A 12,232-nucleotide genomic window follows, 5' to 3' on the forward strand; every position below is an offset into this window, starting at 1 on the left:
AGGGAAGAAAACACAGAAGAGGCGGTTGAGGTTCTCTTTAACCACTTCTCGCGTTAACTGGCTCAGTGCATTTTGTAAAGAAAAAGAATTTTAAAAAACAGAAAGAAATTAAGGTAAAATCCAAGTTTGGCAAGAAGAGTTTTCCTGGTGTTTGGGGTTCCTGCTCAGTGTGTCCCACAACAGCAGCTGTGGCTGTGAGCTCCCAGCGACACCTCAGCCGTGCACCTCTGCAGGGGTAACAAGAGCATCACTGCTTTGTAATCACAGACTCCTGGAATGGTTTGGGTCAGAAGGGAACTTAAAGCCCATCCAGTGCCACTCCCTGCCATGGGCAGGGACACCTTCTCCTATCCCAGGCTGCTCCAAGCCCCGTCCAACCTGGCCTTGGACACTGTCAGGGATCCAGGGGCAGCCACAGCTTCTCTGGGCACCCTGTGCCAGGGCCTCCCCACTCTCTCAGGGAAGAATTCCTTCCTAATGTCTAATCCAGCCCTACTCTCCTGCAGTTTGAAGCCAATTCCCCCTTGTCCTCGAGTGAAAACCCTGGACACACAGAGGGCAGTGAAGTTTGGGGATTTTTCCAAGGGGAATCAATTTCTAAGCAAGGCCGTTCCTGTAATGAAAACGGAGCTTTCTCATCCAAAAAGGAAAAAAAAAGGTGGTGGTGGGGGAGCAAAACATGAAGGGGGAAAAGAAAAACACATTTGTCACCCAATACAAGTAGCTGGAGTATTTTTGGGAGCAGATTTGCCCTCTCTCCATGAGCTGTGAGGCAGCACGGGCGTGCTCTCGGTGCCCAGCAGCTCCCACTGCGATAACAAACCCAACAACCGCCGCTTTGTGGGCACTCCCACAGGGCACAACTAATGCCTGACCCCTGATGTCACCGGGGGGGAGCAGCACCCCACCAAAACTGCAGTTTTCACTGGCTCCCAGCGAGGAACCATCAGGAAGAATAGCTGGAAAAGCACGGCTCGACTTGAGGTATTTATAATTCATCTCTCCGCTAACCTCAGAATGCACCTTCTGTCTGCAAGACACATCTCCCCCTCTATTGCTTTTTTTTTTTTATGCCTAATAAAGATTTTCCTGAGTTCATGCCTAAGAAACCTGGTGGCAGAGTCGACTAAAGAGGAGGATTTTGGTTCCTCTGCCAACATTTTTTTGCTCCAGCTTTTGGAGGAGAACAGGGAGCTGCCTGCTGCAGTTTGCATGGGTTTCCTCTGCTAGAAAGTGCAGCCCTCCCTACTCAAACATGTCACCAGAACCAAGCCTTCATGAACATGAGATACTTCATCATCCTGAAAATATTTGTGGTTGCAGTAAATGTTTTCTCGCCCAGTATTAGCAAGTCAAATTATTTTCTGCTCTATGATTAGCCTCTTTTGCACTTAAGGAACAGGAATTCCAACTGAGTTGAAGAGCAAAACTGGGTTTATTGGAGCACGACCTGTGAAAATTTCCAGAGGATACAAGTAAAGTATAAAGATACCTCGCTACTGTACACTGATAATTTAATTTCTTCTGTGGGACAATCAGGGAAGTTCTGATTAAATTTTGATTTACTCTTAAGCTGATCCCACGTCTGACTGACCTCATGTTTCAAGAGGAATCATCAAACACAGGTAAATCTGTCTTTTCAGTTGTTAAATGACCGGGGACTGGCAACAGGCACAAAATGACAATGAAACAACATTTGCAGGTCCTGATAGGTCTGATACCAGAGATTCCAGGTGGCATCTGTGGGAGCAGAATCCCACCCAGGCAGATGGGGGAATCTTGGGTTCCTCAGCACAACCCAGTGCTGAGATCAGTAAATTGTACCCAGCATTTATTGACCCAGGCCAGGGCTGCCAGGGAAAATCCGAGCTGTGCCCAAACCTCTCACTTCTTTGTGCACTGCCAGGTGGATTTCACAGGACCCCACAACCACTGAGGCTGGAAAAGACCTCCAGGATTATCAAGTCCAAGCTGTGACCCATCCCCACCTTGTCACCAGCCCAGAGCTTTCCTTGGACACCTCCAGGCATGGGGACACCAAACCTCCCTGGGCAGCCCCTGCTAAGGCCTGAGCACCCTTTCCATGGAGAAATTCCTGCTGATGTCCAACCAAAATCTGTCCTGGTGCAGCCTGAGGCCGCTCCCTCTCCTCCTGTCCCTGTTCCCTGGGAGCAGAGCCCGACCCACCCTGGCTGCCCCCTCCTGTCAGGGAGTTGTGGAGAAAAAAGTTCCCCCTGAGCCTCCTTTCCTCCAGGCTGAGCCCTCCCAGCTAAAACCCACAGGTGGGGGAGCTGATCTTCTCCACAGGTTTATTCCAAGGATTTGGGGCAAATCCAACAGCCAGGGTTCAGTTTTGATTATTCCACAGAATCTTCTAGATTGCCCCCACTGAACCACTTCTCACCCTCGGGGCTCCTCTCAGCCTTGCTCCAAACATTCCACAACTGGTTAAGTTAAGAAAATACGTTTTAAAAAAAGCAGGGAACACCTCATTTTCCAGGAACACCCCGCAGTTCTGCCGAGCTCCATCCCAAGCCAGCTGGCTGCCGTGGAGAGCCGGACGTGGCCACTCCGTGGTGACAACGGTGACAACCACGCCGTCCTACATCTGCCCCTCTGGAATGTCTGCCTGGGTGCAAAGCGGCACAGAAATACAACTTGACCTTATTGTTATTGTCATGAAACTAAAATTAGTCCCTCAAAGCTCCCCAGCGCAATGACTCGATAAAAAGGCTCATTGAAAGGTTGTTTCCACAGATAATCAGATATGGGCAGACGCTGAAAATCTGTGTGACACCAATGAGGGGCTGGCAACAATGAGAGGGATGGTTTAGGGGTGGTGAGAGACCTCATGAATAATCTATTTAGCAGCTGTAATGAAAGGGAAGGCAAGGCTGATGTTAAAGGAAATGGTGGTAGGCGAAATAACGTGTTAGGTTTGGGGTGGGTTTGTTATATATAGTTTTTAATGTATTTATTATTATTTTTATTATCATTATTGTCATTATTCCTGCTTAAATGATTATCATTGTTGTTGTTGTTGTTGTTAGGTATCTAATTCTGCTGCGGAAATACCCAATTATCTGAAATGACTGAGCACTTTTTACGCTCACGGATTGCAAAGAGCTTCTTTGACTTCTTCACTGGGAACATTAACAGAACATCCCAGCGACTGGTTTCTCTTGGGCAGGCAGTGCCTGATCACCAGCACAATCTTGAGTTTTGCTGACCTCTATAATTCAGCATTTGTGTGAAACCCAGGTATTTTTATTTCCTAAGCAAGGGGAAGAACGACAGGCATCCACTGAACTCACACTTTGCCCCAGAACCTCAGGCCTGAGGGAAATATTGGAGCAGAAGAGTAGAAAATACGAATATTCCCCGAGAATTTTGACTTTGTAGCTAAGAATGGAACCACACAGGCGCAGACCAACAGGTGCTTTTTTCCTTAGGGATTAACCGGGTCTTGGTTTTACATCATTATCCAAACTTTGCAGCTCATTCCTAGCTGTGAGTTTAGAATCACATGAGTATTAAAACCTCAGTGCTGTCTAGAACTGCTTGTTATGTGGTTATTATAATATATAATAATAATATAATAATAGAAATTATTATCAAGAAAATATCCATTAGGCATGGACTTCCCTGGGATTTGTTTCCATTTTTCTGGCTCTACAGGAAGAGCAGTGGGGTGACCTCAGACATCTTTTCCGGCCCAAAGAGGGACATCACCACCACCTTTAGAGCTCCATGGATGTTCTGGGCTGCCTGCACTGCGTGATTTTCCTTGAGAAATATTTCCCAGGGAGGAAAACAGAACAACCATACCAAACAATTCCTGATAAAGCTCCTGGTGAGGATGAAGGCAGGGAATATTCGAGCACTTTGAGCAGTATCTTGAGGGCCATTGAGCATCCTGGTCTAGTGGGAGCTGCTCGTGGCAGTGGGGTTGGAACTGGATAATTTTTAAGGTCACTCCAACCCAAACCAGTCTACAACGCCATGTTTCTTTATATCACACCTCCAGTAAACAAAACCACCCACATTTCTAACTCTGGGGTGACAGGATTCTGTCTCCATTTGCTGTGGATGCAGACCAAAAATAAATGCATTTTTCTTGACCCCTTTGTAGGCCAGAGGAGCTGGAACAGATCATCAAAACACAGCCCTGCCCAACCAAGAAGGAAATATTCCCATTAAGGATGTGCTTAACTACTGCTGACAGCGTTCATCACCTTGTGGTGTTGTGCTGCTCAGCTTAACTTAATTCGGCTGAATTCTAAGGAATACCTGCCCTCCATCCTGCTTTAATCCACCGGGAATTCTGCAGGAGCCTGGCTGCCCATCCCTCTGTGCCCTGCACAGGGCAGGAGCTGACAGCAGGCACAGCCCAGAGCTTGGCAGATGCGACCCTGAATCACAAAGAACCTTGGAAAGCCCAAAGAGCACCCACCCCAAAGTGCCTCCAGCACGGAATGATCCCAGTGGTCAGATTGCCACCTGATGGCCGCAGCTGAAATACAATAGGAAATCCCAAATCCAGGCCCTGCTCTGCTGCACCTGCCCAGCAGGACCAGCCCCAAAATGCAGCTTTCCTTGAAGGTGGTGGGAAGTGTTGGCATCAGTCAGCTCTGGATCCAGCCCTGGCATTCCTGTGTGAGTCCCTCTAAATCCCACATGAAACAAGAAGAAATGAGAATTCTCCCTAAACTTTCACCCTCCTCACAGATCCACACCTTCCTTCCCAGCCTCTTCTCCCTGCTGGGTGCAAACCTGAACCTGCAGACAGGGCAATGCCAGGACTGCCAGGGGCATCTCACTTCTGGGTGCTACAAACACCAGCCACTCTTTTCCTTAGCCTGGTGTGATGAGGGAGATGTACCTTTGTGGGTTAGATTGTGCCAGGCCCTCTCTGGAAGCTTGTGTGAAACACTTCTGCCAGAAAAGATGCAAATTAGTGACAAATGTCATGAGAGGAATTATTCCTCTTCCATTAAGGATGGGACTGAAGCATTAAATGCTTCACAGCCAACTAAAAATGGCTTTTCCCCCATCCATGGACAATACTAATGAGAATGGCTTTAAGGAAAGGACAATAAACAATAAGTTGTTTAGGATTCTCGAGCCCACCACACAATTTCTTCCTCCCATTCATTGCAAGAACCTTTCTCCTCCACCTCCATCCAAGCTGTGCTGGGATCTACAGCGTTTGCTGGTGGACACTGGTCTGAAATCAGCACATCCAGCGCCCAAACCAGAGCCTGTCCATGAGGAACCCCCTGGGCCCGGGGCTCTGCAGGGTCCCCAGACTACAGAGGATGCTCTGATAGCTTTTCCCATCACCTCTGACAGCTGCCAGAACGAGAGGAAATTCTGCTTTAAATGACCATTGGGAAATGTCTTTTTTTCTCTTTCGTTCACTCAAGAAACCCCTCAATTTTCACAAATTTAACAGTTGAAGAAAGGTTTGGGCAATAAATATCCAGGCAGGGAAGTGGCCACGAGTGGGAAGTGGTTTTGCCCCCACCGTGCCACGGTGCCAAGGGAATGTCACAGGGGCTGGTTTTACCTCTGAGAAATGGTGCTGCCCACACAATCCTTTATTTAATTTTTCACTTTAATGGGCACTTCTGCTACAACTTGCTGTGGTTTTGCCAACTTTTCTGAACATATCTAGAGATACCCAGCTTGGAATAGTATTTCTTCCCTTCAGATTCCTCCTGAATCTTGGACCTTTAACACCAGATGACACTGACACACCAAGCACCACAAATTATTTCTCAGTGGAGTAATCCTGTTCCTTCCTTAGATCACATCCAGAGCTTTTCTCAGCTCCCTGACACATGAAAACACCCAAAATGCTACGAGTGAAAGGAATTAGGGACAATCAAAAGGGCTGTGGGTGAGATCTGGTCTTCCATATTCCCTGTTCAAGCTGGAATGGTGGCACAGTTGTGACACGACGAGTCACAGGACACTGGCTTTGTCCAGCTGACAAGTGAAATTCCACTGAATAGGTGTGCATGGAAAATTCAGACTCTGCCAACCTCAAATCGCTGGGTACTCAGTCAGATCTGAGCTGGTCCCACAACAAACCCACCCAGCCCAGCTCCAGCAGATACCCAAACTCCACTCTCAGCTTGTTTCCCTTAAAACACTAATTAGATTTCACTTCCACTCTACCAAGCACAGAATTTTGGGAATGCTTGAGAAGCAGGAAGATGCAGATGGTGTAAACAGGATTCTGGAAGTTAGTGGTCAGGAACCCATCCCTGAGGGACCCAGCTGCTCCAAACTCTGCTGGCCAAGCTGCCTGTACCCCAAACACCCACATTTGCCAGGATTCCCAGAGAAATATTTATTTATAGCTGCCACTGAAATGAAATCCAAAGCAGTCACAAGTTTTAGCACATCCCAGTGTAAGATTCCAGACAGGAACAAGCGCTGAGCATTCCCAGCACAGGAACCTGCCCCAGGTACTGCTGAGTCCGGCTCTGGCCCCGAAATCTTTGCAACCAGAGTCAAGACAAAATACACGGAACTCCCCTGGATCTGGCTGATGCAGGACTGCTGCAGAACACATTAAAAAACCAATTTACTACTGAAGAATACTCAAAACTGCAGAGGCAGCGAGGGATGAGGCAGGAGGAAGAAGCAGGACGAGTGAAAAGGAAGAAGGACTCCGATAAAAACGAAACACTCAGAAACGCAGCCCCTTTCCCGTGTTTACTTTGTATATTCATTTTTCAAGTTTCACATTTATGCCCTGCTTTGTCTTAGCTGGAACTGCACCTCTCGAAGCAGCTTCAAGTCCTTTTATTAAAAAGAAACAGAAAGCAGATCCGAAAGGAGCAGTGAGAGCAGATGAGGACTGAGCAGAGTTAATCGGGTGCATTTTTCAATAAACATTCTGGAAGCAGTTGCTGCAGAACTTGGCTGTGAGAAGAACAGGTATCAAGGATTTCAAGTGCCTTTGGTTTTAAGCAAAAGAAAAAATGAAGTGTTTTCTTTTATTAAGGGATTTCTGCTGGCAGAAATGAAGAATAAAGCTCGAAACAGTATTTCAGTGTGTTCCTTAATACGCATTTTCCTCTAGTAAAACCAGCAGGGAAAGTGTCCAAATTACTCTGCTCTAAATGCCGGTATTATATTTCCAGTAAAAATCTGGTTCAACCAGGCATCAAAAATATTTCCACATAAGATCCTTTTAGAATCAAACTCTTCAGAGAATATTGTTGTTGTTGTTGTTGTTGTTGTTGTTTGTTGTCCATAACTTTGCTTCACCTGATCTCCCCGACGCCACAATTTTGTTTTAAATTTGAATTCAAGCTGACATTTCTACAAATTGTGCCATGTCCAAATATACACTTGATCCAGAAAGTTGGCTCTTTTAAGCAAAAATAAAAAGCAAAACATAAAAGCTCTGCTATCTTATTATTAAAGGCACTGGAAAAAAATATCAACCTTTGGGATTTGTGTCTCTGAACTATTTACGAGATAAAAGCTCCAGTGAAGCATCACAACAAATGTACAGTGCATTACCAGAGAGGTAACAAACATTTGGGGAGAATCTATAGAAATAACACAACAGCAAAAAAAAAAATTCGGGGAAGGAAGAGTGGAAAGCCTGGAGAAAAGCTCCACTTGGTGCAGAAAAATCGGCATTGCTTTGCAGTGGTTTGCTTATTTTTGCTCCAAAATCCCTCCCCTTTAAAAAAATCTATAGAAACGCTCCAACCCTGCTGAAAACGCAGCAAAGTGGAACTTGGGAAACGGCAGCGAGAGCGAATTCTCTGCTGGGAGAAATGCTACCTAGTTAGAATAAAGAAAGAAATGCGCTTGGGCCGGCTCTCCAAAAACTAACAGCCCGTGCTGGATATTTCTCTCGGTGCTGGATGTCAACCCATGGAGAGAGAATAAAGCGTTTGTGAGCCTCCAAAAGGAGCCCTCGCGATTGGAATTCACATCTCTGCCAAGCGGAGGCTTTGGGGCTGTTGTCACCGTCTCATTGTCATTCCGCTCACTGTGGCTTCCCCAGGGTCCCGAACAGGAGTCCTGGCATTATTAACACGGCAGATTAATAGCAGCGGGGAGAGGCATTCGCACAAACACGCTAAATATTAATATTAATCGATAACAATTTCCAGTTCCTGACGGGAGGCACACAAACATTCCGGGAGGAGAGGAGGGAGGGCAGAGCGGGGATGGGGACGGTGCCCACAGAGTGGGGGATGAAAGGAGAGCAGTGAATCAATGCAGGACAGAGGACGGAGCCGTGAGGTGGGTGTCAAAAGCAGGGCTCTATTTTCACAGGCACACACAGGCACACATTTTAATGCCACAAGATAAGTTGGATTTGCCTTGCCCCGGCCAAAAGAAAAAAATAATTCCGGGGGAGCTCGCTGGTTTTGTATCGGGGGAGAAACAGCAGAGCTCTGCAAAAACAGGGGGGGAAAATATCCTGCATCCTATTTTTGCCATCCCGAGTAGGGCTGTACTCTGCAAACTGTATTTTCCTCAGCACTCAGAACACCACACAGATATTTTTGAAATTCAGGTCTGTTCACATTGTACCAGATTTCTAGGTTTGTATTTCAAGCTCTTTTCTACTGCCACCCCTGCATTTTAAAGCCAAAAAAATCTGTAAAACTTCTTCCATCTTTTCTAATGGATCAGCCCAATTTTTTAAATTTGATCTTTGAAAGTCTTTATCATTATTTCACGCACTCTTTAATTACAAACAGCACAAGTAGAACGCGCAGGCCTGTTGCCAAAGAGGTTCCCAAATGCTCCAGCTCACGATATCAGTGAAACCAAATCCAACCATTCAAGCTCAAGACCTTTTAGCACAGACCCCACTGGGTCACTGAGCCGAGTCCTCCTCGAGCTTTGTACAAACGAATCAGTTTTTTACTCCAAGACACGTTTTTGCAGCAGCCTCAAAGTTCCAGTTGGAGCCAGGAATGTTCCTCCCAGACTGGAAGTGAAGATCTGGGTGAAAAGCCCTCCTTGCACAGAAGGGGCTGCCCGAGCTCTGCCCCACACAGGACACACAAAGGGCTCTCAAACACTCGCTGCAGCTTTGATCTTTTGGGCTGGGCTGGTTTCCTCCCAGAGAGGTGTGACCCACAAGGACAAAGCTCCTCGGACTAAACGTGGGCTGGGAGCAGAGGATTGTGCTCAAAAATCAGATGGAAATGGCTTTCACACTCCTTATGGATTCACTTCCAAAGCCCATGGAATGCTGTGGGGTTTTACAGCCAGCCCCTGACTCGTTTTGGGTTTCATTTTATGCTCCCACACATCCCACCCTGCCTAGAGCCCACCAAGGCACAAAATATTGGTGTTTTCTCAGTGTCCTGGGCATCTTCTGGGCACCTCACTGACCACATTGTCAGCCCTTCCTTCACAGCCACTCCCAGCAGGAATTCCCAGCTGCTTTTTCCTACCAGGAATGGCCCAGAAACTGAGGGTGCAGCTTTGGGAAGGGACAAACACTGACAATCAGGAGCTACGGCAGCAACTGAACCTCAAATGTGCACCTGAACTTGGATGGCTGATCCAGCCGTGCCCATCCAGCCAACTCGCATTTCACCATTTGCCACATTTTGAACGTGTAAATAAGGAAAATTCAGAGGTCTACCAAGAACTCCCCACCACTGGGATGAGGAGCCAGGTTCCTGATATTTTGGGACCAGAATGGAAACCCTTTCCCAGGCAAAACACCTTTCCTCTGGCTACCAGTGTCCTGGAGATTGCAGAAAGGTTTAGTTACTGTGAAAAATGGAATTTTAACAGGGCAAGTGATGACAGTAAGAAACAACTGGGGGTTTTAATGCTGTTCTCTGTCGACTTCTCCATCCCCCCTATCCCCAGGCCAGTTTCAATAAATGTTTGCATTGGGAGCACCTCCACAGAGCTGCTGTTTGGGGCACTTTTCTCCTGGCCACTCAAGTGCTCTTTTCTCTCTAAGAACAAGAACCTGACAAAGAATTGAGCGTGTGTTTAATCCTCCTGCTTTTCCCCACTGCAGGATATTTACAAGTCACTTCTGACAGAGAAAGTGCTCCCAGAGTTTGTCTGCAAAACATAGGACAGGAGAGATGGGGCGTTCAACGAACAGCAGTGGGATGTGACGCTCCATAAAATCCTTCCCAGCACTGCGTGAACAAGCACCGTTACAGGTGGGATTCCTGGGACAATCCCATCCTCTCCAAAGGAAGCTTGCCCAATTCCAGAGAACTCCACCGTTGTTTTTAGAGCCGCTCAGTTCATAGTCACACCACAGTATCCTCCTGGCTTAGCCTGGCAGATCCATTCACGTTAATTTTCATCTGATTCCTCCAGATCCTGCTTCAGTCAGAAGCTGGGAAGCTGTGCAGGCACAAGGATTTGGGGCTCTCCCAGGGCACTCCCCACACCCAGGCAGAGCTTCTCTACCCCGCTTCCCTCTCCTCCTTCCAAAGCAATCCTGGGTGTTGCACCCACCACCTGGCCCTATTTAAAGCCACTACATTATTCTAAAAAGGATTATTTATACTAAAAACACTCCCGGGACTACTGTATTTGTATTTCAGGGCTGCTGCATCCCCTATTTCCTCACTGCTCTAATATGGCCCGAGGCAGAGCGGCTGAAATGACTTGCGATGCCACTGTAATTTTTATCAAGGCTTGTTCCTGGTAAAAAGCCTCTTTGTTTCAAAGAAATGTGATTTGGCCTTTTTCCTCCTCTGCTCTATTCCTTGGTTAATATACCACTTCCACTCGCCCCGGGGCTAAGAAAGGTATTCCATGGAATTGGTCAAATCTCACTGTTTTTCTTCTAAATCACAACTGGCTTTTTTTCCTCGACCCTTGCTAAGCACTATCTAAGCTGACAGTCTGAACTTGAGGTTTTATTTGTGCCTTAACTCTTCAGCTCCTGGATTTGGAGCAGTCACATGGCCACGTTTAAGAGATGCACCAGGGCTGCTCAAGCTGCTCTGGCAAAGAGGGATTGAGGGCAAGGCAGGAGGAGCAGCTCTGGCTCGTGTTATTTATTCTATTGGCCATCTCTGAAAAGGTATTTTCATCCAGGTATTCATTTATTATAAATCTGAACACACCAGGGACTTATGTGAAAGTCCACCAAGTTGAAATTTAGAGTTTTCAAAGTCTTTTCCGAAGAAAAAAATAAAGGCTCTTCATTTCTTATCTCCCACAAAGAATTTGGTTTTAAACACAGTAACACTTAACCCAGATTTGGGATTGCCTAATCAAGTTTTAATTTAGTCTGTCTCATTGACAAATAGGGTGGATTTTCCTATGAAATATATGCCAAGTGTTGAAACACACTCATAAAATATCCCTCGAAAGCAGAAGCTGCTGCAGGATCTGTTTGTTGACCTGCATTTATACAACACCCACAGCCTCTAATACAGGGGATAATTAAAGATAAAGAAATCCAGTGGGTTTTTTTTGATGTCTCTAAACTGGTTCTGTTGGGAATCCAGTCCTCATTTGCCATCACCACCACACAGAGCTGAAGAACAGTTCACCTCAAAGGAAAAAATACATCAACATCCAAAATACTGTTGCATTTCTGCACAGGAAACAGAAGTTAACACCCTAATGGGATCTTCAACAATTAATACAAATCAACACCTTGCCTCAGTGTTTAGTCAGAGATCACCACCCTCCCAATTAGCTGGCAATTAATAATCCTTTATGCAGGAAGTTTTCACTGCTGTACAAAGATTTAAACATATTTCTAAACTTTGTTCCCCGTAAAATCATACACACATAAAGTGGATTAAAATCACCAAAATGACATCCTGCTTTATGGATCACCAGCAAATATATTTACATTCAAATTAAACGCAGACAGGAAAACTAATTCATTAAAGGAAAGGATATCAAAGTCTTTCTCTCCCAAGACAGCACCTACACCCAGCTGGGAAAAGTGAGGCATTTTTGAGTAGCACAGATATTTCTCCTCGTGTTCACCAAGAGAGCCTCTGTCAGAGCAGCTCTGCAGAACTCCAGCATTCCAGGCAGCCCTTCCCAAAAAAATAAAGCTGCAGGATCTCTCTGTGCCCTGGCTGCAACAGGAACCTGGGCACTTCAACGTTCCCTCCAGGAGCACACTGAGGGCTTTTGTTTGTTTGTTTGTCCAAAGCTTCCCCGTGTTTTCCTTCTCTAATCCCTCTGTTTTTCTGCTCCCTCCACAGCCAAATACATGGAAACTCAGAAA

At 46.3% G+C, this 12,232-nt stretch overlaps 1 protein-coding gene across 2 annotated transcripts in view; it reads right to left on the reverse strand.

The window, feature by feature from the left end:
- PRDM16 (PR/SET domain 16) overlaps window positions 1-12,232 on the reverse strand; it is a 290,701-nt gene that overhangs the window by 186,870 nt on the left and 91,599 nt on the right. The window lies entirely within an intron of this gene.

This window comes from Corvus cornix, chromosome 21, assembly GCF_000738735.6.
Source record: "Corvus cornix cornix isolate S_Up_H32 chromosome 21, ASM73873v5, whole genome shotgun sequence".
Lineage (NCBI taxonomy): Eukaryota > Metazoa > Chordata > Aves > Passeriformes > Corvidae > Corvus > Corvus cornix.